Raw genomic sequence first — 23,873 nt, 5'->3', positions numbered from 1 at the left:
CCGAATGTCTTACAATCTAATCAGTATATTTTAGTTAAATAAGGTACATTCTGGTGTCTATCTATCTATCTATCTATCTATCTATCTATCTATCTATCTATCTATCTATCTATCTATCTATCTATCTATCTGTCTCTCTGTCTACCTCATCTTTCTGCCTCTGTATCTCATAAATCTGGTAAAAGGAATCAGTAGCCTCGGGCATCACTGTATTCACATGATTCCATGTTCAGAAGCTAGCAGAAAAAATGCTCTCTTTTGCCTGGGTGACATGAACAAGAAATGAACAGCTGACCTGAGTTTGAATTTAGAGTGTTCATTAATAGGATATTATGCCATATGCTCAGCACGCTGTCTTTTTTTTAATACAGCCGCCAATTGGTGAGAATTTCTAATTAGTAATGGTATAATGAGAGTATTCAAAGGCTAATGTGGTGGGTGGAGAAGAGAAACAGATCACTTGCCGTGTACTGGAAATATTTCCCTTCATTTTCTTGGTGAAATAATGACCTGCAGTAAAAAGCTGCGATCTCTGACAAATGAAGGACATTCGAGGAGGTTACATTAACTACTGCAGGAGCATTTATCACTTCTGAAAAAGAAAAAAAAAGTAGAAAGAAAAAGAAAATGAAAGAAATCTCAGTCAGACTTCACTATGCATAGATGTGATGCAGAGACACTGGCAAAGAAGGAAGAAAATGGTAAACAATCAGAAAACAATATCTCAAACCATTATTAGAATAGGACAAATATGTCTGTCTCTGTAAAATGAAATACCTTATATACTGAAAATAGCGTTGAGTGTTTTATATCTAGCTTTAATTTAGAAAATTGGGTGCTTGATTTATATTTAGGACACCTAGTTAAAAACACACTACACTTAATTTACACTATTCAACAAGGAGCAGGGAAACATATGAGGATGGGTTAACAATGACTGGTCATACTCCAGGTTAGACTGCTATTTAGATGTCCGCTCCACCTCTTCTCCTGTCACAGAAGAACTGAAGGTGATGGGTGAGGAGGAAGTCACCAGGGGAGCTGACAGAACAGCAAGATAGACTGAAGTAAGTGTGGCCTCAAAAATGACTGAGATCTGCTCACCCATCCAAATATGCTTTCTTGTATTCTGGGGGGGGGGGGGGGGGGTCAATAGTTGTGGAAGTAACATGGTGATGGCAGGGAAGGTGGGGACACATAGCTATGCATATTAAGACACAACACTATAAATGGGAGGACATAACTATACTTGTAGTGGGATGTGGTAGTACCTGTGTGGGTACCTGCATTACAACACTTGTGTGGAGCATGTCTACATTTGTAGCCCCTCTGGGAAAGCAGGGGCTGGTCCCCCTACAGCAACACCTATGCCACTAGTAAATATAATTTTGGGCAACGAATCTTGTGTATGCACTTTAATTACATTACATGTTCTGTTTTAATATTTTGGTTGAGCAAAAGGAAAACATACACATTTGGAAAGAGGAATCTGGAGAAATAAAATCATCCAATCTTAATTGCAACATAGTCACAGAAACATGCTTGTGATAAAACAAATCTCATGCATATCAGAGCACTGCTAGCTCCTTAGCCGTAGCTCCAAGGAAAACATATCTTAAAAAGGAACCAATGCATTGTTTAACCACTTCAGCCTTCAGTCGTTTTCACTTTATGCATCCAAGCAATTTTCACCTCCCATTCATTAGCCTATAACTTTATCACTACTTATCACAATGAACTGATCTATATCTTGTTTTTTCCGCCACCAATTAGGCTTTCTTTGGGGGGTACATTTTGCTAAGAGCCACTTTACTGTAAATGCATTTTAACAGGAAGAATAAGAAAAAAACGGAAAAAATTCATTATTTCTTAGTTTTCAGCCATTATAGTTTTAAAATAATACATGCCTCCATAATTAAAACTCATGTATTGTATTTTCCCATATGTCCCGGTTATTACACGGTTAAAATTATGTCCCTATCACAATGTATGGCGACAATATTTTATTTGGAAATAAAGGTGCATTTTTTCCGTTTTGCATCTATTACTATTTACAAGTTTAAAATTTAAAAAAAATTAGAAATATTTCATCTTTACATTGATATTTAAAAAGTTTAGACCCTTAGGTAAATATTTACATGTTTTTTTTATTGTAATTTTTTTTTGTTTTTTTTTTGTATTAAACATTTTATTTGGGTATTTTTGGGAGGGTGGGATGTAAGCCATAGTTTTATAATGTAAATGTGTCTTGAGTTTTATTTTTTTCACTTGTAGTTGTAGTTTTACTTTTTGGCCACAAGATGGCGGCCATCAGTTTGTTTACATGATGTCACTCTAAGCGTAACACACGCTTAGAGTGACGTATGGGGGACGTTACAGCCAGAAAAAGCACAGCTTCCGAGAGAAGCTGTCGCTTTTTCAGCGGGGGAGAGAAATCAGTGATCGGGCACCATAGCCCGATTCACTGATTGCCAGGCTAACGAACCACGGCCGGGAGCGCGCGTGCATGTGCACGATCGGCCACGGGAGCGCGCGGACGCGCACATGGCCTCCTGGGCGTACCTACTACGTCCAGGAGGCCAAAGTAGTTAAAAAGGAAATGCAGATCAGGGGGTATGACACCTGGGAGATACCTGTTTACACAACAATTATTTCTTAACTCCTCACTTTTGTCTCTTTGGTGTAATGAAAGTAGCAGTTGAGTATTGTACTATGTTTGCCATCAGTAAAAGTAGGAAGTTTTGAATCAGGATGATACCATTTATTGGCTAACTTAAAATTTTAAGTTAGCCAATAAATTATATCATCCATTTTCAAAACATCCTGTTGGTGTAATAAAATGGGCGGCTAGAATGCTGTATGTACCTTTCCTCTACCCCATGTGACTCTACCCGTCCCCCCAAAAAAATGTTTTACCTCACTCTAGTCCTTAGGATTGGTGCTGAAGGACAGACAGATTTCAGATGCTCATCTGAAACTCTCACTATAGGGCCCTGGGAGGCTGGGGTGCAGCAGGGTGAGAAGCAGTATGGCTGCTCCATTGCAACCTTGGTGGCTGTTCAATGTATTTTTTGGGTGGGGGGTAGTGATAAATTCAATTTTCTTTTATTACATATTTATTTCAAGCAGCTTAAGCAATAATGACATTCCACTTCACAGAACAGGGACTTCAAAACATCAAAGGTTGTTAACATCAAAAGGTATGACTCCCTATGAAAAGTATTGTGTTCCAAAGCTCATCACCAAGATTTCCAATCATAGTGCAATTGGTTTGAAAACACTAATGAACCATTATTACAATTTGCCAACCATGCCCATCAGGGTTTTAAATACTGCTGGCATTTGTTTTTTCTTCTTCCCTACCTTGAAATGAATGGTATAAAATAGTTCTATTTCAAGTGCCAAAATGTAGGTTTCTTTGTTGTGCTGCTGCTATTTACCTTTCTTTTTTCTCTAATCTATATTGCTACAAACTGAAATCTACATTGCCATAAAGTGATCATTTTTTTACACACGGGTGCACACAAACACATGCAGAAACATGGGTACCATGATTTGAATCAGATCTAAAGCTGGACTCACATCTGTATGTGTGGATATTTAACTGCTCATGTTTTTTCAGAGAACAGAATGCATAAAATATATGACCAGCCCCATGTTCTGTGCACACAGCAGAGATATTCTGAACTGGCAAATATTTATTTGATTCAGCTTCACAGAACTCATTTCAGTAGAAAATACATACCTAAATCAGCAGCTGCATAATAATTTGGTTTTATTAGCATATCAACACAATCCCGAGAAACCTGCTCACCAAGGCATGCAAGGATGTTAAAGCATGTGAAATGAAGTGGAAAAAATGAGGGAAAAGTAAGAAATGTTGTGTATTGTGTTTTACCTATATTGGCTAATTAACAATTTTTAGCACAGATTTACTGAGAAATACTGTTGCTTGAGTACCTTGAGTTGGGTTTGAGGACAGGCCAAGCCAAAGAGGTCAAAATGTTTGTGATTTGATTGCTACCAAAGGACCCTGAAGACAATAGAGAAAAAGTCCTGTTGGTTTTCTCTCATCCCCAGACAGAAGCTGCAGAAGCTCGCCACAAACAAATGGCATGGGAAGACCATCAAATGTCTAAGAAACATTTATTTAAATAAAAGAAAAATAAAAGATAAAATAAAAAGAAAGAGTAAAAAGAAAGTAGAAAGCAAGCTAGTATTGTAGTATAAGGCTCTTTTGTCTTTTAATATGACCATCAATTTGTATAAGTTTAAAACACTGTATTAGCCAGGCACTTATCTGCCACCCAAATCCCTTCTTTCTGCATTAACTGTAGGCTAAAAGACAGTTTATCTTAACAGTTGTAATAAGGGTCCTGGATGGGGGAATCTTTCCTGGAAGCAATAGCCAGGCCTCAGAGCAGAGGCAGAAAACTCCCATGGCATTTTTAAATTAAATAAAAAAACAAAATCTTTAAAGGGAATGTGAAGTGAATATAAACTTATGATATAATGATTTGTGTGTGTAGTACAGCTAAGAAATAAAACATTAGGAGTAGAGACATGGATCTAATGTTGTTTCCAGTACAGGAAGAGTTAAGAAACCCTAAAGAAGCCATTGAGTTCCAAGTCGCAGAGAGCATTGTCTTTTGAAGCTTGTTATCTCAACTGACTGTCACTGTATTTTATTTTTATCTGCAGAGAACAGTTCGAAAGTTCACTAGCCTGCTCTGTAAAATCATTTAGAATGCTGATTAGTGTGTAAACTGCAAATATTAGAGAATGATGCAATGTTATAAAAACACTATATAACTGAAAATAAAAATTTGAGAATATTTTCTTTGCTACTAATGTTCTAGTAATTATACTTACTACATAACCAATTCATTATATAATATTTTTTTTCACTTCAGTGTCTCTTTAAATGGAACTTTAATGCAAAGGCATACGGTGGCTGCCATATTTGTTTCTTTTAGACAATACCATTTGCTTGGCAGTCCTGCTGAACTCTGGCTGCAGTAGCACCTAATTACACACCAAAAAAAAGCATGTTGCAAATCTGGTCAAACTGCAGTAAAAGCATATGACCTGCATTTTTTGTTGAGAATCTGTAGATAAAAGTAAGTTTGGAAGAAATTTTCGGTGAATAAAAAAATTCAATGCATCTCTATGATGCATTCCCAGACCATTTGACAAACTGCAGCAAAGGCTAAAAAAGGGCAGCAGAGGCTAGAAAAAAATCTGATACAAAAATGCCAAGAAAAATGTTCTTGATCGGCTTGATACCTAACTTGCAGAAAGTTAATATGTATCTGAAATAAATATATGAGCTTATTCATCTCCTTAAAGAATATATTATTGCTAGCCCTTTGATCCAGATCGCTCCAGCCAACCCCCATCACACAGTGGGGGAAACTCCATAATTCACATTGTTTTGCTGCATTCCAAGTAAATATGTTGGTATAGGGATACAACCATGATGTCAATTGCACTGTATAAGGAAGCAGCACATTGATGAAATCCCCATTATGGTGTATTCTGCAAAAAAAACTTCCATGACATGTGTGTAATGTCTATGAGTGCCTGATTAGTTCAAGGTGCTGAGTCTCCATTTCCCAGTTTAAACTGAACCTTGGTCCAAATGTTTATGGAATTAGACCAAGATACAGAGCACCAGCAGAAGTGTGGGAGAGCGAATGGATGTTGGGCTGTTGATTTGGTCACTCACAGCTGGTGCAGGTACTCTACCTACATTTGTGCCTTTGTTGATGTATCACTGGGCACATTATAAATACAATATTGCCATTACATAGCAGTGTTGGGTGTTTCTCATCTTTCTTTGTAAAATATGTCTGTCTGGATGCTTTTGCTCCCTAAGCACATTGTTTAACACACTGCACACTGCCTGCCCCTTCAGTGTAAATGGGTTGGAGTGACTGCTCTAATAATAATGTCTCTGTTAATTACAGACATAGGACTGAGTATAAACCTCTGCCTGCCCCTTAGTGCTCCCAATCAGCTGTTAATATCCCTGCCTACTAATCCTGTCCCCAGTATCACATGGCTAGAGAAGGTAACAACTGGCCAGTAAGAGCAGCTTAGTAGCAGCTAAAGTCAGCACAAAATTTGGAATGGATTATGCAAAATCAATTGAAAGTCCAAAATGTAACTGTATGGCCATAATTGTGAAAAATTACTTTAAAATTTTGCGTAATTGCAATTAGCAGATTATGATCATCACTACTTACAATTTCACTGAGGAATTATTTGTGTTCATGGCCTAAAGCTGGACCTCTTCCCCAATACCCACCTTCCAGCCAAATCTCTAAAGTCATAGCCTTTCCAAAAAAACAGATATCTAACTACCCTTTGCTTAACACAGTTCCCTGCCCTGCATCTACTCAAGCAAAGCTATCGAAGTGCGCCTTTATTAATGCATTTTGCTTTATATTTGTGCTAAAATATGACATCTCTAAATATAAGGACTTTTTAGTTTTTGACTTAAGATTCCTTTAAACTGTTTGCACAAATAAAACGTAATTAAGCAATGTTTCTATATAGTTTTAATAGGTAGGGTCCTTGCTAAAGCAGCTAATATGTCTAAAATAGTTTCATTTCTGAACTGTTTTAAATAACACTAGCCTAATGGGCAGACATTTAATTTCTTGCTGTATTCAATTTATCTTACCTAATGTTCCTTTATATTTTACCTCTTCCTTATCTGACATGCCTTTCTTGTCTCAAAGTGACTGAATTGCCTGAAAGTTCAAGTTTAAATGTCCATCTGATTGACTTGCTCTTATTTAGCCATATTAAGAAAGACATTTGGTAAAACTCACAAATACATATACACCTATACGTGCGTGCACAGAATATATCATGAATTGTAACTATAATCTACTTTTCTCGTGCATTACATATATAAGTTCAAACTTAAAGAGAAACTGAAATCCGTAAGATGATTGGAGGAAGCTTACGGAGGCGGGGAGGGACACAGGCGGGGAGCAGCGCTCTAATGGAGGCGGGGGCGCGGCGGGTGAATGACAGGCAGAGGTACGGTAAATAACAGGCTAGCGACACGCTGTCATGATTTTGTGCGGCCCTCGACCAAAGTACAGTGTTCAGAAGAAGGCACGTGCCATCAACCCCCAATATTCCTGGGAGATATTTTTTGTTCTTTTTTTAAAAAGAACATTTGCATTCTGCAATTGAAAAAGTACCAAAAAGTTGGTGTAAAAGTACTGTCAAAATTATTCTAGTAGTTTCTTGCTCTTTGGTGGCTTAGATAGAAGGCATTTTTTTTATAATGTAAAAATATTATCGAGAAGAAATAGTGAATTGGATCATGCCCAATGGCTTTTAATCCTGTGCTGCTAGTAGATCTGGATGGACTTTATGGAGTACCTCACAGCTGAGGCTTTTCAGCTCATGTGTCTTGTCTTGGCTTTGACAATGTGCTCCTATTCTCACACAAGTATACGTTTGTGTGCACATCCTGAAGTTGGATTTTTTTTTCTGTTTGCTTCCAATGTTAATACTCCTCAGTATTGGTGTTATCTATGGACTATTGTAAACTACTACCACATGCAATACCAAAGGTTTGTTGCCTAGCAGTTCCAACTGAAAAGAGTTAAACGTTTTTTGGTGAATATGAGATGCTGAATTGATTCAGGATATCAGGAAAACCCTTAATTACATATACATATGTATTATGGAGTCCATATAAGACCATTACACGATTGAACTGTTATTAGGTTAATTAAAAAAAATATTGTAGCGGTCTACTGTCTGAAAGGCCACTGCAATCAAAGCTACATGAATGTAGTATCTTAGCACTTAATTGACCTCCTTTCTTACAAAAGTTTCTGTCTGGGTGGACATCCGCATTACCTAGAACAAATTGAAATGCAAGGCAGAATTTAAAAGCAAATTCCTTATTTGATGAAAAAAATACAACCAGTTCAGCTCCATATATACTAAAGAGGCGCTGTCAGCAATACTATCTCAGAAAAAAAACACATATATAAGTACATAAATACTTGCTCTACTTACATAACACATATGTATTGCACTGTCCACATTTTGTTTTAAGTGATTTTTCTATAGTAAAAAAGAGAAAATCCTTCTTAGGATTATCCATCTTAACTGTGTCTATTTTGAACCCAATCCTGATGTAATTTCCTCCCTTATTCTCCTCTGCCTGATCGTGTATGCCTTGGCCGCCCTCGTCCCAGTCTTCAGGCACTCCCACTCAGCTCTGCAATAGAAAGTGCATTGTCTCAGCATGAGAAATATTGGCCAATCAGAGAGGAACAGAGGTGTGGGAGGGGAAAACAGGAGAGAAAGAAGCTTCAGCCAATCAGGCTGCATTAGTTAAGTTTGATGGGGAAAGTAAAGCAGCAAAAAAAGACAACCCAGCATACCCTGCAACTTCCTTTGTGCAGCAGATGTACAAAATAAGAGCCTCTGAAACTGGGAAATGTTGTTTTATGGATAAGAAAACTAAGAGTGATTTTTAACTTTTGGATTGCCTGGTTAGTATCCCTATCACTTGTTTACCAGATAAAATAAAGAATTGATTTTATGGCCAACAGTTACAGTTTACATATGTGCAAGTGTTTATAACAGATTCCAGTCAGACACTCACCTGAGCCTTGTGAATCTTCTTGTACATGTTCCAAGGTCTGAGTAAATTGATCCTGCACCAGTGTGTACTCTATAGGAAGTTTAAGCATTTGGATTCCGTTCCTGAATTTCTCCTTAACCACTTTATCCACCACTACAGTATATCTACGTCTTCTGTGACTTCATCTAAGCCACAAGTCAGTTGATATATGTCTTGTAGCAGAAGCAGTGCTGTGCAGAATTGGGCTTGTTCCTGTGCACATTTCTGGCACTATCTGATGCAACACTAATTGGTGAACGGGAATATATGTTTCCTGAGCTAATGAGATTGATTTTTACCTTTTAAAAATACTTTTATTTTCTCAGTTCATAGTGAAAAATACACTCTGTAGCATTATTTCAGAATCAAATATCTTCACCATAAATTGTGACAGGAACATAATCTAAGTTTTGTGAGAAGCGGTAAGAATAGCCAAACAAAATTTGTGTGTTTTATCTACAATAGCACTTTTTATTTTTAAACTGGAATTGGTAAAAGTGGGAAATAATGTGTTTTTTCTATTTTTTCCCATTAAAATTCATAGAAAACAAAATTGTTTGAGGGAAAAAATGGCATACAATGAAAGCCTAGTTTGTCTTGAAAAAAAACCCAATATATATTTCATTTCTGTGCCATAAGTAGGGATAAAGTTATTTCTAATTAAATAAGGACATAGCTAAACTGTCAAAACTGCTCTGGTGCATAAGTGGGAAACAAGGGCCTCGATTCATCATTGTCTTTGAGATAACTTTTTCCAGTTTGTTAAATTGCCGATTTCGAAGTTTATCAATTTCTAGTTGTATTCATCAAGGTTTTTACGCATTCGGTGTGAATTCAATAAAATATCGATAACAATTCGGTAACCATTCGGTAACGTGTCGATATTTCCTTTCCTTTTTACAGCGGTAATTTAACACAAGGCCATAAGATTCCCATGGAATTGTGGGTAAAAGGCAGTCCTTTGAACACTATGTAGCAACATTCCGAATAGGGCTTAACACCTGGACCAGGATTCTGGAAGTGGCTTGGGACAATCTCACAATTTCGCCAGCTGTGGCTTGATAGGAGCCTTTTCTAAAAAAAAAAGTTGTGCAGCCAGCAAATTACTTAACCTTGGCACTGCCTGTGTTCTCTTACAAGATGATTCAAGAGAAATGCAGATGTTCTGTTATAGCAAATAAATCTATTCTCCTGCAAATTGATATGGTTCTAGACCTTATTCTTGCCCTTCTGCGCCTATGAGTTACTCTCAGCTGATACATAACCACTTCAAATGGCTCCATCTTCTCTGTCAGCAATGATCTGACAGGAATAACGACAGAGCAGTGAAGGAGATAACTAATCCTAAATGTAACGCTAAACCACGCCCACTTTCATTCTCATGAATTGGACTTTCTTCCATTTTAACGCATCACTAACGAATGATTACCGAATTATTACCGAATGCTCACTAACAGCTATAGATAAATTTGATGAATCCTGAAATCAACTTAACGAATTCTGTATTTTACCGAAGTGTCGTTAACCAATTCGATACGTCTTGATGAATCGAGGCCAATGTCTGGATGCAAAGTGGTTAAACACTCCACATGTGCTCAGTGAAATTGCATATGTGGTCAGTAGAAGAGCCAGGCACCTCTGGGTGGCTGGCTCTTCTACTGACCACATATGCTATTGCTCCATTGTTATTGCCTGATGAAGTGGGATCAAAGCTGCGAATCGCATTGCATATTTGGAGTTCATAAATAAAATATATTGACTGTCTTTACTACAGTCATTGTGTGTCTACTTGGAGGAGGTAAGTCCACCACTACCTCCTCTATTTACCAAGAATTTGGTTTTTAAGCGCATTTAGCTTCCTTTTATCCTTTTGGTGCCTCTGTTCTCCTGCATAATCAGTGTATGTCTGTTCAATATGCTGCTAATAATAAAATTAAGATTATAAAAGATTTCCTGTTTCCTGGCTATTAAACTGAATATTATGATCCAACATGATGACTTCCTGCCACAAGCTAAAGTAGAGTCTTGGGGTGTAATGCCTGGGGGGTATACTTTCTGACCACCTAGAGCAACAAGGCTAGTAACTGAATGATGGAAGAGGATACACAGGTTGCCCAGACTAGAGCGGATGCCGTCTGAGCCTCTGGCTAAGTAACAAAACAGATACAAGAAAGACAGATGGAATGCTTGCAAGACTAAGTGCTGCTCTAGTGATAGCAAGCATTCAGACAGGTACAAGACAGGACTATAGACTGGAGCATAACTAGTAGCAACCACAGCTCACAGTCACGTCCACAGAAGCAGAGCAAGCGGGTTAACAACCAGCCACCAGCAAGCATCCACACAGGCAAGACTACAGGAAAGAACATAGTTAATGGCAACCGCAGCCTATAGTTACGTTCCCAGAAACTAGAGTAGCAGGAATACTACCAGTCAATAACGTGGTGATGGCAGAATCCAAGCTATCTGGATAATGGAATTCACAGATCCAACGCGGATGCAGCGAACATCCATCAGGCATTGAAACAAGTCAATACACAATAATACAGAAAAATAACAAATGTCTCAACTAACGGATAAATATATATTAGCAAGTCTGCATATATATTTATCAAGAACTAGCTAAATCACAAGTAATAAGGTTGCATTGAACTACAATAACAGATCATTACAGAGTGACAAAGTGCCCAGCAGACCAGCGTACTGACCAATATGTCGGGCAGAGTCTGAAATGGGAGGCAGACTATTATGTGGACATCAGCCAATGGATGCAGACATGCAAACTCCCACACAGCTGAAAGGTAATTACTAACTCCTGAGCTGGTCTGATCTGCTAGCTGCCTGTGAATGCAAAGGACTTTCATAACAAATACATGCAGTTTTATGCAACAACATGCCTGCAGGAAATCCAAAGTAATCTGACTGCAGTTCAGCTGCAGCAAGCAATTGGTGTAATGATGACAGCATCCTGAGCTGCTCTGAACTGCAGAGCGATTGCAAATGACAATGAGACTTATTGCGAATGCACAACCGAATGCAAGCAGATAAGCCAGAACTGCCCATTTGCAGCTCCACTGCAACGGACAGAACACGCTACAGGAGGGATCCTGACAGTACCCCCCTCCTTTAAAGGCAGCTTCCAGACGCCTATAGAAACTGACATAATTCTCCTGAACCACCCAAACCAGAAAATCAGATGCAGAAAATCCAGCAAACTGATCTGACTGATAACTCATGAAGGTCGGTACAGCCCGACAAGACCAATTCCAGAATTAGGCACACCAAGACTGAACCAATCGGAACCAGAACCTCCAGAACCATGCCCATCAGTACTACAAGCCCCAGTGTGATACCCATCAGAACTGTGATTTTCAGGAAAAAGCCCCCCGAAACTCTTCGAGCGATACCCTCCACCTTCCAGGGACTGTCCAAAAATGCCAAACCTTTTAATGAAATGCCCCCGGAACTGTCCTTTCCAACACAGTCCCCACTGCTGAACCAGTCCAAGGCACCAGGACAAGATTCCTCAGAAATCTCCCAGAATACTTTGAAGCTCCATAGAGTTCCCAAGAGGTTAGAACGCCCTTTATGCTCACATGGAGAACTATCAAGAACCCCTATGGAAGCTAGGGCAATTCCAGAGTCAGGGTTACAAGGACAAACATCGAGATCAGGGCTTTCAGAGACCAGAACCATATCTGGGCATGCAGGCAAACTGGCAATATCAGAACATGTCACCATTAAGGAAGCATCTGAGTATGCTGACACACAAGACACACTTGGGCATTCTGGCACACAGAGCACATCTGGGCACACTGGTACAAGAGAAACTTCTGGGCATGTCAAGGAACTGCGTATCTCAGAGTCAGTCACGATAGGACCAAAACCAGGACAGGGCAGAAAAATCATCATGATTAGACTTTACAGTTACTGGACTCTCACTAAAGAATGCAGAATCAGGCTTAGGTGTCACTGATTCCACCAAAATTATTAACAAGTCATGTTCAGGGGCATTAACAGGACAGGACAAATCTTCTAATGTATACACTGAACTAGATAGAGTCTCCACAACTTCCTCTGAACTGGACGGAGACTCATCACCTACTACACTGGGTTGGAGCTCCAAAAGAGCTGCAAAACAAGTCAGTATTGCAGCAACCCCCACTGAACTGGGCAAGACTGATAAACTCACTAGACAGGAAGGGGACTCTGGAACCTCTGCCACACGGGACAGAGAATTAGAATTTTCCAAGATACAAGGCAGGACTTCAGGAACACTCACTAAACAGGACTGAAATTCTGAGACTTCTATTATTTTTACCAGAGAGTCAGAGTTATTCATGTTACAGGGCAAGACTTCTGAAACATTCAGAGGACAGGGCTGGCGTTCCCTGGCTGCTACAACATCAGACAGGGATTCAACAACATTAGCTAAATCAGACTGTGTACAGGGTAAGGCATCTAACACACTTGCTGATGAGGACAATGCTTCAATTGCTTCTGCTTTACTGGACAGAGATTCATCAAGCTTTACTAGACTGGACTGTAATTTTAAGGCAGCTGCTAAACAGGTGAGTATTACTGCAACACCAACTGAAGTAAGCAGAGCCTCTGAGCCCTCTGCTAGGGATCTTGGTGCATCCAAAGTACTGGGTGAAGCATAAGACTCTGCGACCTCCGCTTCACTGGACAGGATCACTGAACAATCCATGTTGCAGGGCAGAACCATGGAAGCACCTGCTGGACAGCATAATGATTCTGTGACCTGAGCTTCATTGGACAGAACTACTGAGTAATTCATGGTACAGGACGAATTTATTGGAACATTTTCTGGATAAGGCAATGATTCTGTGATTTCAGGTTCACATAACAGATGCTCTGAACCATTCGCGGAACTAGAGCACGGTGCTGAAACAGGAGGATCAGGACACAGAGTTTGCGAATCTGAACCCCAGTTCTTCAACAGTGAAGTTGGAAAATTCAGATGCTGGGGTTCAAAGGCTACTAAAGATGATTGCTGAGACTCAGGAACTGATGTAGTGCATCTATTGGTGCCTGCTGGATCATATGGTTTGCAGGATGCAGAAAACAAATCAGTAGGAATTTGTTTGTATTTTTTCGCAAAACATTTTGCAATCAATTTAACAAATTCCAGGGAGTCAAAAACCTCCTTGTTTTCATCAGCAACTTCCTCAGCCCAAGTTCTCATCTCGCTATCAAGCAGGTATAGGATAATAAACCTGGACTGTTGAAATGCTGTAGCTGATCTGAAGAAAGAACACAAATTCAAAATTTTGCAATCCTGCAAGAAATTCAAAAAATACTTATTGCCACCATTATAACGGGCTAGAGAAATACGGTGTGTATCTGGAACAAGGCTAGCAGGTGATGTCGTTGCTAGGGGCAACAGAGAGACAGAATTGACATTGGTTACTGAGTGTTGCTGACACTGACTCCCAGAGCGATCATTCAAGATCTCATTCCATGCATCAATTAAAGGAATCACAAAGTCATGCACACACAGATTAATTTCAATCAAAGAAAAAGCAGGCTCAATGCATGCATGTAAAGTTATGTTACTCTTAGCAGTGTAAAATTCATAGAAATATTCTCGATCATTCTCCAATTCATAAATCAAAGCTTCAATTTCCAATTTTTCAAACGGAGGATCCCATTCATTCTTGTCAGGAACTACACAATTATTCTGGGCAAAATTTACAGTTGGACCAGTCTGCAGGAAGCTAGCTGGAGTGGACTTGGTTTGGTTTACTCCTGTCAGAGAATCAACTTGACTAACTGGATCATTACTAGGGTATTTCCTATTCTTAAGAATTTCCAGGACTTGCAACAAGTGTTGGACTGCAGTAAATGCAAATTTTCCTTGCTGCACAAACAATTTGATTTGCTCAATACTCTGTAACGGACTGCAACTGACAGAACACGCTACAGGAGGGATCCTGACATGGGGCTTGTTCACACTACAAGAGCTTTTTAAACGCTAGTGATTTTGTAAAGCTCTTGCTAATGAAATTCTGTGGGGGATTTGTACAAAATCACATCACTCCAGTGAGAACACACACATAGGATAACATTAGCAGGAGCTGTTAAAATAAGAAAGCGCTCAGAAAAGCTCTTCTGGTGTGCACTAGCCATATAACAAGTATTGAAAAAGACTAAATGCTCTTCTATTTTGCCACTAATTACCCATGCAAGATGGGAATCTGAGGACAGTGTGTACACCAAACAAGGTACAGCTGTTGTAGTTTTGGTAACTTAATGGTAAAATGGGATTTCTCAGAATTCCTAAAATTTCTGCTAACATTTTACAGTTTTTACTAGCTGTTGTTAATGCTGTTGCTTCAAAGCACTAGTTTTTTTTTGTTTTTTTAAGAACATTGAGGCTATTATCACATATGGTGATTAGGTGCGATTGTGGTGCAGCTTCAGAGCCCAGGGCAGGACAATCGCGCTGCACCATTTCCCCTTGCACATTACTCGGTTGCAGAGTGTGTTGACAGGGTAATATGCATAGCTCTGCCCCCAGAACTGTGACGTGCTCCCTGTTGGACAGGAAGTACAATGCTGTTTTTCATCCACTTGGCGCAGGCATGCCAAACCACCACCACAACAATCTAAATAGATTGCTGCAGTGCTGTAGACGCCAATGCAATTGCCAGCCATGCAGTACCACTCATACCACTCGCCAATGCACTCCATAGTCTGCTTTGCCTCTACATCATCAAAACCACTTCCGCTGCATTGCATCACACCGCTGGTAGTGTGACCAGTCTCAGAGAGACTAATGGTCACTGCATTGGAGGAGCAGTGGGGGAGTGTACTGTGATATGATGTGATGCAGTATTTGTGTCTTAAAATATAAAATATCCATTAAGTGCGTAAGACTTTCTGAAAGTGTGAAATACAGTATGATGCAGGTGCATTTTAAATGTACAGCCTATCATTTGATAAAAATGTGGTTAAAGAATTAAGACTGTAACCTTTTTGGTCTTCATTTTAAAATAATCTTTTAAATAGTTCACAGCTTATACATTTTGTAAAAAAAAAAAAGTATTGTACAAAAGTTCCCTCTTGACAATTCTGAAAACTGGTACATACTCAAAGTTCAGTCTTTTTGTGTAGAAAAAAGTATAATCGGCAAGGGAATGATGCTGGCACTGAAAGTGAGTAAATTTTAATGAAACAGTACAAAAATGACATCATTTACTCAGAAATCATTAATTTGTCAGCATTAATATTTCAACTACAACATTGCCTGTCATTGCTTGCCTGCAATGACTGATACATCTATAAAAGTGTGCTGCTAATTTACTGAATATTTATGTACAGTGTCATTTGTAGAGGATTGGAATTTATTTCAGTCAGCAATCGGTTTTAGAACATGCAGAACAAATTCTAAAATGAAAGAAACACTCAAGTAAAATAACAATAGCATAAAATTTACTACGATTTAGCATTGCACAGATAAAGATCCAGAATAGCATTAAAGTATATATTGAACTATCAAGTAAAATTACTGAAAGTTAAGCGAAAGTGTGGATGTGCACTTTTGTGTTTCTATGGCAACGAACATGTGCATGTACTGTACTTGTTAATGCCCTGCCATTCCTTTATGTGCTTGTTGCTGTGGATGTTTTATGTAAGATGTGAAAAAAGGCTAAAGAAAGTTGTACTTAAAGGAATATGAAGGCTACTATATTAACCACATAACGACCGCCCCCAGCCGATGGGCGGCGGCAAAGTCTGGGCCCAAACGACCGCAATACGCCCATCGGCGGGGGCGGCTGCGGGAGTGGCTATGCGGCGATCGCGTCATTCGTGACGCGATCAGCCGCCGGGGACTGGCTCCGCCCCCCGTTCGCCGTAACCCGCCGGCCGTTCGGAAGCGCCGGCGGGTTACTGGCATCCGGATCGCCGCTGCAACAGTGTATAATAGGCTTTGTAATGTATACAAAGCCTATTATACTGGCTGCCTCCTGCCCTGGTGGTCCCAGTGTCCGAGGGACCACCAGGGCAGGCTGCAGCCACCCTAGTCTGCACCCAAGCACACTGATTTCCCCCCCCCCTGCCCCCTGATTGCCCACAGCACCCCTCAGACCCCCCCCTGCCCACCCCCCAGACCACTGTTTGCACCCAGTCACCCCCCTAATCACCCATCAATCACTCCCTGTCACTATCTGTCAACGCTATTTTTTTTTTAAGTCCCTAATCTGCCCCCTACTCCCTCCTGATCACCCCCCCACCCCTCAGATTCTCCCCAGACCCCCCCCAGACCCCCCCCCCCCCCGTGTACTGTATGCATCTATCCCCCCTGATCACCTGTCAATCACCTGTCAATCACCTGTCAATCACCTGTCAATCACCCGTCAATCACCCCCTGTCACTGCCACCCATCAATCAGCCCCTGATCTGCCCCTTGCGGGCAATCTGATCACCCCCCCACACCAATAGATCGCCCGCAGATCCGACATCAGATCACCTCCCAAATCCATTGTTTACATCTATTCTCTCCTCTAAACACCCACTAATTACCCATCAATCACCCCCTATCACCACCTGTCACTGTTACCCATCAGATTAGACCCTAATCTGCCCCTTGCGGGCACCCAATCACCTGCCCACACGCTCAGATTGCCCTCAGACCCCCCCCTTATCAATTCGCCCGTGCAATATTTACATCTGTTCTCCCCTGTAATAACCCACTGATTACCTGTCAATCACCCATCAATCACCCCCTGTCACTGCCACCCATCAATCACCCCCTGTCACTGCCACCCATCAATCAGCCCCTAACCTGCCCCTTGCGGGCAATCTGATCACCCACCCACACCAATAGATCGCCCGCAGATCCGACATCAGATCACCTCCCAAATCCATTGTTTACATCTATTCTCTCCTCTAAACACCCACTAATTACCCATCAATCACCCCCTATCACCACCTGTCACTGTTACCCATCAGATTAGACCCTAATCTGCCCCTTGCGGGCACCCAATCACCTGCCCACACGCTCAGATTGCCCTCAGACCCCCCCCTTATCAATTCGCCCGTGCAATATTTACATCTGTTCTCCCCTGTAATAACCCACTGATTACCTGTCAATCACCCATCAATCACCCCCTGTCACTGCCACCCATCAATCACCCCCTGTCACTGCCACCCATCAATCAGCCCCTAACCTGCCCCTTGCGGGCAATCTGATCACCCACCCACACCAATAGATCGCCCGCAGATCCGACATCAGATCACCTCCCAAATCCATTGTTTACATCTATTCTCTCCTCTAAACACCCACTAATTACCCATCAATCACCCCCTATCACCACCTGTCACTGTTACCCATCAGATTAGACCCTAATCTGCCCCTTGCGGGCACCCAATCACCCGCCCACACCTCAGAACGCCCTCAGACCCCAGCCCTGATCACCTCGCCAGTGCATTGCTTGCATCTATTTCCCCCCTCTAATCACACCTTGAGACACCCATCAATCACCTCCTGTCACCCCCTAGCACACCTACCCATCAGATCAGGCCCTAATTTGCCCCGTGTGGGCTCCTGATCACTCGGCCAAACCCTCAGATCCCCCTCAGACCCCCTTCCGATCACCTCCCCAGTGCATTGATTGCATCTATTTTCCCCTCTAACCGCCCCCTGAGACACCCATCAATCACCTCCTGTCACCCCCCTAGCACTCCTATCCATCAGATCAGGCCCAATACATCCTGTCATCTAAGAGGCCACCCTGCTTATGACCGATTCCACAAAATTTGCCCCCTCATAGACCACCTGTCATCAAAATTTGCAGATGCTTATACCCCTGAACAGTCATTTTGAGAAATTTGGTTTCCAGACTACTCACAGTTTTGGGCCCGTAAAATGCCAGGGCAGTATAGGAACCCCACAAGTGACCCCATTTTAGAAAGAAGACACCCCAAGGTATTCTGTTAGGTGTATGATGAGTTCATAGAATATTTTATTTTTTGTCAAAAGTTAGCGGAAATTGGATTGTTATTGTTTTTTTCACAAAGTGTCATTTTTCACTAACTTGTGAGAAAAAATAAAATCTTCTATGAACTCACCATACCCCTAACGGAATACCTTGGGGTGTCTTCTTTCTAAAATGGGGTCACTTGTGGGGTTCCTATACTGCCCTGGCATTTTAGGGGCCCTAAACCGTGAGGAGTAGTCTAGAAAACAAATGCCTCAAAATGACCTGTGAATAGGACGTTGGGCCCCTTAGCGCACCTAGGCTGCAAAAAAGTGTCACACATGTGGTATCGCCATACTCAGGAGAAGTAGTATAATGTGTTTTGTGGTGTATTTTTACACATACCCATGCTGGGTGGGAGAAATCTCTCTGTAAATGGACAATTGTGTGTAAAAAAAATCAAAAATGTGTCATTTACAGAGATATTTCTCCCACCCAGCATGGTTATATGTAAAAATACACCACAAAACACATTATACTACTTCTTCTGAGTACGGCGATACCACATGTGTGACACTTTTTTGCAGCCTAACTGTGCTAAGGGGCCCAAAGTCCAATGAGTACCTTTAGGATTTCACAGGTCATTTTGAGACATTTGGGTTCAAGACTACTCCTCACGGTTTAGGGCCCCTAAAATGCCAGGGCAGTATAGGAACCCCACAAGTGACCCCATTTTAGAAAGAAGACACCCCAAGGTATTCTTTTAGGTGTATGATGAGTTCATAGAAGATTTTATTTTTTGTCACAAGTTAGCGGAAATTGATATGTATTGTTTTTTTTTTCACAAAGTGTCATTTTCCGCTAACTTGTGACAAAAAAAAAATCTTCTATGAACTCACCATACTCCTAACAGAATACCTTGGGGTGTCTTCTTTCTAAAATGGGGTCACTTGTGGGGTTCCTATACTGCCCTGGCATTTTAGGGGCCCTAAACCGTGAGGAGTAGTCTAGAATCCAAATGCCTCAAAATGACCTGTGAATAGGACGTTAGGCCCCTTAGCGCACCTAGGTTGCAAAAAAGTGTCACACATGTGGTATCGCCGTACTCAGAAGAAGTAGTATAATGTGTTTTGGGGTGTATTTTTATACATACCCATGCTGGGTGGGAGAAATCTCTCTGTAAATGGACAATTGTGTGTAAAAAAAATCAAATAATTGTCATTTACAGAGATATTTCTCCCACCCAGCATGGGTATGTGTAAAAATACACCCCAAAACACATTATACTACTTCTCCTGAGTACGGCGGTACCACATGTGTGGCACTTTTTTGCACCCTAAGTGCGCTAAGGGGCCCAAAGTCCAATGAGTACCTTTAGGATTTCACAGGTCATTTTGCCACATTTGGTTTCAAGACTACTCCTCACGGTTTAGGGCCCCTAAAATGCCAGGGCAGTATAGGAACCCCACAAATGACTCCATTTTAGAAAGAAGACACCCCAAGGTATTCCGTTAGGAGAATGGCGAGTTCATAGAAGATTTTATTTTTTGTCACAAGTTAGCGGAAAATGACACTTTGTGAAAAAAAACAATTACAATCAATTTCCGCTAACTTGTGACAAAAAAAAAAAATCTTCTATGAACTCACCATACATCTAACGGAATACCTTGGGGTGTCTTCTTTCTAAAATGGGGTAATTTGTGGGGTTCCTATACTGTCCTGGCATTTTAGGGGCCCTAAACCGTGAGGAGTAGTCTTGAAACGAAATTTCTCAAAATGACCTGTGAAATCCTAAAGGTACTCATTGGACTTTGGGCCCCTTAGCGCAGTTAGGGTGCAAAAAAGTGCCACACATGTGGTATCGCCGTACTCAGGAGAAGTAGTATAATGTGTTTTGGGGTGTATTTTTCCACATACCCATGCTGAGTGGGAGAAATATCTCTATAAATAGACAATTGTGTGTAAAAAAAATAAAAAAATTGTCATTTACGGAGATATTTCTCCCACCCAGCATGTGTATGTGTAAAAATACACCCCAAAACACATTATACTACTTTTCCTGAGTACGGCAATACCACATGTGTGGCACTTTTTTGCGGCCTAACTGCGCTAAGGGGCCCAAAGTCCAATGAGCATCTTTAGGCTTTACAGGGGTGCTTACAATTAGGCACCCCCCAAATGCCAGGACAGTAAACACACCCCACAAATGACCCCATTCTGGAAAGTAGACACTTCAAGGTATTCAGAGAGGAGCATAGTGAGTCCGTGGCAGATTTCATTTTTTTTTGTCGCAAGTTAGAAGAAATGGAAACTTTTTTTTTTTTTTTTTTTTGTCACAAACTGTCATTTTCCGCTAACTTGTGACAAAAAATAAAATCTTCTATGAACTCACCATGCCTCTCACTGAATACTTTGGGATGTCTTCTTTCCAAAATGGGGTCATTTGGGGGGTATTTGTACTATCCTGGAATTTTAGCCCCTCATGAAACATGACAGGTGCGCAGAAAAGTCAGAGATGCTTGAAAATGGGAAAATTCACTTTTGGCACCATAGTTTGTAAACGCTATAACTTTTACCCAATCCAATAAATATACACTGAATGTTTTTTTTTTTATCAAAGACATGTAGCAGAATAACTTTCGCGCTCAAATGTATAGGAAATTTTACTTTATTTGAAAAATGTCAGCACAGAAAGTTAAAAAAGTCATTTTTTTGACAAAATTCATGTCTTTTTTGATGAATATAATAAAAAGTAAAACTCGCAGCAGCAATCAAATAGCATCAAAAGAAAGCTGTATTAGTGACAAGAAAAGGAGGTAAAATTCATTTAGGTGGTAGGTTTTATGACCGAGCAATAAACCGTGAAAGCTGCAGTGGTCTGAATGGAGAAAAAGGCTCTGGTCCTTAAGGGGCGAAAAGACTGTGGTCCCGAAGTGGTTAAAACTATTTTCAAAATTGTCATTGATTTGGCATCATGTAGATTTTTGATTCAGTAGTTTCTGAGTCACACTTGCAGCAAGCATGCAGACAGTGAGATCAGGGATCTACTAATCTACCTACTTATTCTGGGTCTGTCATTGAAGACATTTAAAAGCAGAGAATCGCAACTACAGCCTAGGAAAGCAGATTTAAAAAAAAAAAACATATTTACCATGCTCTTTCACATCTGGCCCCTTAAACAAGGAGCCTGTCATAATGCAGCTAATCCTAATTTAAAACAACAAATATGGCCATATTTTATTCCTACATGTAGTACAAAAAAATGTGCTCCAGCTTAATCTCATCCCCAGATCTAGCCTGCATAGGTGCGTAACATCAAGGGCCGTTTACCCTAACCATATGGACATCAAACAAAGATCCACACAGCCATCCATGGTTTACTCAATCAACAAGAAGGCTACACAAATGATAATAGCTCTAATGCGATTCACACCCCCAACTGGTGTTTCTCATTTGTGTACCCTGCATATTGATTTTGTATAAAATTTTGAAGTGAACAATGGACAGTTATGCGGATCCTTATCTGGTGTCCATACCTTTTTCTGTACCAATATGTTTACACTTTTACATTGTAAATGAAATTACTGTATTAAAATGCCACAAAAAGCCAATACCATATATATGGTATGTTAGTTGAACATTTTCACATACCTAAACTCTATTAAATAAAGTATACCTTAAAGTTGAACTCCAACAGAGGTTCAGTGGGAAATATCATTGTACAGGAAGTGAATACAATCCAGCAAGTACTCCACAGATATGATTACTTCAAAAGATAAAAATTGTATTTATGAAGAACCAACATTTCAGGGTCATATGGGGATCCCTTTCTTAAGGCCAGAAATGTTTAAGGTAAAGTAACAACCCAAAGACAGGCTGGAATGCTCACCTACAGTGATGTGTAGCTGCAAGTGGCTCACATCACTGTGCAGCAATCTTTCTTCTGATCTTTTTAAATATTCATCTTTGGCTTCAAGTATTCACCTCTGTGTGTTGGCTGTAACGTTGTGTGTGCTGGTGTCACTTTTTGATGCCTTCCACATTCCTGCTTAGAGCACCCACCATTTTGTCTATTGCTGCTTAATATAGAAGGAGAGACCATTTTCGGGTATTTGCAGTATAATCATGATCTTATGACAACATTAGTAGATTTGAATAAATACACTGAAAACTTTTCCTTCAATTCAATCATAATCAATTGTTACATGGTTTCTTAATCTGCTGGCTGATCATGGCACAAATTTTACTTAATAGGCAAAACATGGAAGTAAAATTGCTCATCTGTACTTACATTAATGGTCCTGATATACAAAGTCATCATATCACCTATTAGACAACTTCAGCACACTTAGATGTTCAAGCAAAGTACACAAGCCATACCACAGTGTGGAATCAGAACCAGCTTTATTTGCCAAGTACGACAAATGTCTTACCTGAAATTATTATAATAGTGAGCGGCAAGGGTATTATACTGTCTAAGGGGCTAGAGTGCCTCTTAGTGGGATGCTGTCACAGTCCAAAAAATACTTGTTTATCTGGTAGTGAATGTTTAGGCTTATGATTCTACAAATACATCTGGTGCGAGGTTAAATATGGTTATTCAAATTAAGTGTCAAATACTAGGTAAGAGTTGTCAAGGTTCTTGAAATAGTTAAAACTCCATTAGAGTATTGTTTTTTTTGTTTTTTTAAAGCTGATCACTCCCACCTCCTTAAACCTACCTAATCTAAGTAATTATTCACCATCTGACCCCTGACTCCTCCCAAAGTGAAAATGGAAGGGTAAGTTGATGCGGTAATGTGTTTAACCTTCTCAGTGAGCTGCAGCATGAGATGATTGCTGGATCTGGAATTTTGTGGGCCCACAAAGCTGTTTTTTGGTATAGGCAAACCAGACAGATGCATGGGGAGACAAGTGTAGGAGAGGGCACCACAGAAATAATCTTAGCAAACTGTATTTTATGGAATTCTTATAGCCAACTGCTAGTTCCATTAAGAGAGGGATTTTAACTCTTAAATTGGCACTCCTGTATCAATTGTTGCAACTCTGGTCTATTTTCCAGGACAATATTTTAACCTGTGAAGACCCATTCTGTATATAAACACTATAATGTTTTTAAAATGGATACGTAGTCATCAAAACAGTTACTGGGAGTGTTTGTTATATGAGTTCAGTGAGTTTGGGCCAATGAGCTGTATATGGCCTGGTAATAATTTGTGTATTTTTACAAACTTATTTTAAGAAACAAAATGATTTCTATG

The sequence above is a fragment of the Hyperolius riggenbachi genome, chromosome 2 (genome assembly GCF_040937935.1).
Source record: "Hyperolius riggenbachi isolate aHypRig1 chromosome 2, aHypRig1.pri, whole genome shotgun sequence".
Taxonomy (NCBI): Eukaryota; Metazoa; Chordata; class Amphibia; order Anura; family Hyperoliidae; genus Hyperolius; species Hyperolius riggenbachi.
Note: the sequence above shows the minus strand (reverse complement) of the source record.